Genomic DNA, 4,418 nt, shown 5'->3' on the forward strand with positions numbered 1-4,418 from the left:
TTCTTCTTCTTCTTCTTCTTCTTCTTCTTCTTCTTCTTCTTTCTTCTTCTTCTTTCTTCTTTCTTCTTCTTCTGAGAGAATTTTGCTATAGGGTGTGTGCTTGCCAGAGAGACGAAAAGTGAGAAATCACCCCCAAGGAGGATGGCCACACCACAATCCTGAAACTGAGCAGGGGGTGCCCCTCCACAAGAGGGATGGGTCCTCAGTTTCCCCTTCTGTTAAAGAAAAAGTGAGAATTTCCCAAACTGAAAATTAATAAGGGCTGGACTAAGAGTAAAGTGTTTTCTAAGATTCTTGGACTGTAAAGTCCATTTACATTATAATGGCCCAGACTAAGGGGTAAGACTTCAGATTTCCCTTATGATAATGAAACCACATTGACCAAGAATAAGGACCATTTGACCTCTGAAACTCTCACTTAAAAGAGAAGGTTTTCATTTCAACAAGTAAGATGTTTTGTAGGATGGAAGTTGCTGGCTGTGAGCTCAAAGACTCCAGGCTGAATGGCTCCCAAAACCTGAACAGAAATTTGCTTATCCAAGGCCTCACCAATCAAGAATGCCCACGATGGGGACCAGCAGTTAGCGTAATGGATATGTCACTGGACTCCCACGTAGTCGACCGCAGTTCGAGTCCTGGACCCCATGGTTTAAAATCACGCCGGGCGCGTGTGCGTGCGTGCCCAAGATCCCGAGAGGAGAATGGAGGAGAAGGGATTGCGGCATGGCCATCCCCCCTGGAGGGTGATTTCTCACTTTCTGTCTCTATATCTCTCTCTGTCTGTCTAGTGAGCGCACACACCCTATAGCGAAAACCTCTCAGAAAAAAAAAAATATATGTGGGGTTGGGACCAGCAGTTAGCGTAATGGATATGTCACTGGACTCCCACGTAGTCGACCGCAGTTCGAGTCCTGGACCCCATGGTTTAAAATCACGCCGGGCGCGTGTGCGTGCGTGCCCAAGATCCCGAGAGGAGAATGGAGGAGAAGGGATTGCGGCGTGGCCATCCCCTCTGGGGGGTGATTTCTCGCTTTCTGTCTCTCTGTCTCTCTCTGTCTGGCGAGCGCACACGCCCTATAGAAAAAACCTCTCCCAAAAAAAAGAAATATATATATATGTGGGGAACACCTCCAGACTGCGCTTTGCAATAAAGCTGCACTTTCCTTCATCACACCACGTGCCTGTGATTTGGTTTTATAGTGCTTGGCGAGTAAACCTGATTTGAGTTCGGTAACAATTCCCTCTCTTCCATTCTCCTCTTTGGATTTTGGGCACACACATACCCGCACCCATGCCAGCATGAGTTTTAAGCCATCGGATCTGGGACTCAAACCACAGTAGACTACATGGGAGTCCAGCAATGTCACCATTATGACATCTGCTGGTAACAGCTGACAAGCACTAGATCGGCAGTGTGTCACCTGTAGGCTCCAGTCTACCGTAAGTTCTCACCAGCTGTCGCTTTGTTCACAGTGAGCTTAGAAAGAACCTCAATGGCCTGAACGAGACAGGAGACTCCAGACCTCGGTCTGCCCACCCCATGTCCTGACCAATGGTTCAAGGCCACGTAGGTTACAGAGAAAGAAGCACCCATATGTGATAAGAGAGTTAAAGACGTGGCCCACCCCCTTCTTTCTCTGCAGTGCTCCCAGAGAATGGCGGATAGCCAATCTGTTTTCTGTGCTATTTTTAATGGGCCAATGTGGATTCTTGCCAAGGAATTTGGAGCCGCCCTTCTTGCTTGTCTGTTTGCTACAAAACTAGTTTCTCTCAGCAGCCATTTTGGTGCACGCACACGCTAGGTTCCTGGAACCTGGAACCTAGGTTCCTAGTTCCTGGAACTCGTGTCACCAGGCGAATCACCCTGAGCCTAGGCTCGAGTAAACACCCTGTATTTCACATATCCTTCCTCAGCCTCCCTTTCAGATTGACAGTCAGCATGAAGGTACAGGCTTCAGCAGCCTTGTGTATGGAATCTCAGCAATCCGAGCCATGTCTTCTGAATCATGCCCTGGGCTACTGCCATGAAGCCATCAGCATAGGAAATAGAACTAATCTTATTTTTTAAAGAATTATTTATTCAATTTTATTTATAATTTTTTTTGCCTTTTTATTTTCTTACATTTTTTATTTCATTTTCTTTTACACATTTAATCACATTATTTACCTACAAAGTGAATATTTCAACAGGTGAACATTTCTCCCTAGTCCAGTTGATAAAACTATAAAATATCTTCAACAGATAATACCACATTTCTTTGCTCATTAATCCTTTGCCTATTTTTCTTCTAAATGTCCTTCCTCAGATCCTACTCTTTCACACACACTATATCTGGTATTTACATCCATTTACTGTGTTTCTATATCCTTTAGTCAATATTTTTTTTAATTTGCTGTAGGGAACATGTGCTCACTAGAGAGAGAAAAAAATGAGAAAACAAGTCGGAGGTCCAGGACTCGAATCAGAATCAGCTATGTGGAAGTCCAGCACCTTAATCACCATGCCACCTGCTGATCCCCCCCCCAGGGATCGTTAAAAAGGGTCCTCACAGGGTCTTCAGTGGAGATTTGGTCACCTGGGTTCAGACCTTCTGTATCAAGGATCTTCTGCATGGCTGTAAGGGATCCAGTAGAGATCCCAACTCAAAAGGAACATTGTCTCCAGTGTCACAAAGCTTTCATCCCCCCCTTTATGAGCCTGTGGCTCTTCAACTGCTGCTATATTTATAGCCTAGCCTCAATACCCAAGGTATCCTTAATATAGAAAGCAAATAACAGAATTTGTGAAGCAATTTTTTAAAGATTCATTTTGCTATAACATGTGTTTCTGTACCCTCTGTACACTTGATGTTTTACTGTGCATTTTCATTTCAGTCTTAGAACCGAGAAGCCGATACACAGACCAGCTTTCCTCAACCTTTTTTTTAACCTTACGTCCACTTTTGCTAAATATAGTGAATGATGTTAACCAATGAAGTTACATATAGAGGCTTTTAGTATAGAAGGAGGATATTTATTCAATATATAGCTCTGGTGGAAAGCTCTTCATAAAAATATTTCAAATTGGGAACCAGCAGTTAGCGTAATGGCTATGTCGCTGGACTCCCACATAAAATGAAACTGGAAGGGCCGGGTGACTGAAGCTTAAGTAGCCCTTTGTTTTTGCAGAGGGCACACAGACTTGCCAGAGAGAGAGAGAAGGGGGTGGGGGAGGAAGCACCCCCCAGTGGGGCATGGTCACATCCTCACAATCCTTCCTCCTCCCTCTCTCCATCCTCTGGGGATTTGGTGCTCCCATGCACACTGCCCAGTCCGTCCTTCACGCCTCCAGGGCTGGGATCCAAACTGTGGTCAGCCATGTGAGATTTTGCTCCCTTCACCACTAGGCTGCAGGGCCAGCCCAACAGCATAGAAAGGATTAGGGGTTGCGGGCTACTGGGGGTGGTGGAGGAAGTTATGGGGAGTGAGGGGAGGGAATGCATAGTGACTAAAGACTGTCTTAAGGGACCAGCAGGTGGTATAATGGTTACGTTGCTGCACTCCCAAGTAGTCTGCCATGGTTCGAGTCCCAGACCCAGTGGTTTAACCCTCACACCAAGTGCATGTGCAGGTATGCCCAAGATCCCGAGAGGAGAATGGAGGAGAAAGGATTGTGGTGTGGCCATCCCCTCTGAGGGGTGATTTCTCACTTTCCCTCTCTCTGGTGAGCACATGTGCCCTATGTTGCCATAGGGCCTAAAACAAAATTTAATTTAAAATTTATTTTTTTATTATTTTTTTAGAGGTTTTTTGCTATAGGGCGCATGCTCTCGCCAGACAGAGAGAGACATAGAGACAGAAAGTGAGAAATCACCCCTCAGAGGGGATGGCCACACCACAATCCTTTCTCCTCCATTCTCCTCTCGGGATCCTGGGCATGCACGCACACGCGCCCAGCATGAGTTTTAAGCCACCGGGGCCGGGACGCGAACCGTGGTCGACCATGTGGGAGTCCAGCGACATAGCCATTATGCTAACTGCTGGTTCCCTAAAATTTATTTTTAAAAATTGATTCTCGCAGGTGATGTGGTGGTTTAGGACACTGGATTCCCATATGACTGACCGTGGTTCACGTCCCAGACCTGGTGGCTTGCTTTCTAACTTTCCCTCTCTCTCTCTATCTCTCAATCTGTCCCTCCCTGGTCAAAATTAAAATAAGTAAATAAATAAAGTTAAATAAAATATTTTTTAGAAAAGAAAGAACATTTTTGGAACCAGCAGTTAGTGTAATGGCTATGTCGCTGAACTCTCATGTAGCTGACCACGGTTCGAGTCCCAGACCTGGTGGCTTAAATTCACGCCGAGTGCATGTGCATATGTGCCCAAGATCCCAAGAGGAGGGGGGGGTGATTTCTTGCTTTCTGTCTCTCTGTCTATTT

The 4,418-nt window shown here is 45.7% G+C and overlaps 1 pseudogene; it reads left to right on the forward strand.

Moving 5' to 3' along the window:
* The first annotated feature begins 1,939 nt into the window (after nucleotides 1-1,939).
* The window catches only part of LOC102478697 (zinc finger protein 543 pseudogene), a 7,125-nt pseudogene continuing 4,646 nt past the window's right edge, over nucleotides 1,940-4,418 (forward strand).

This window comes from Tupaia chinensis, unplaced genomic scaffold, assembly GCF_000334495.1.
Source record: "Tupaia chinensis unplaced genomic scaffold, TupChi_1.0 Scaffold138725_1, whole genome shotgun sequence".
Classification (NCBI taxonomy): Eukaryota; Metazoa; Chordata; class Mammalia; order Scandentia; family Tupaiidae; genus Tupaia; species Tupaia belangeri.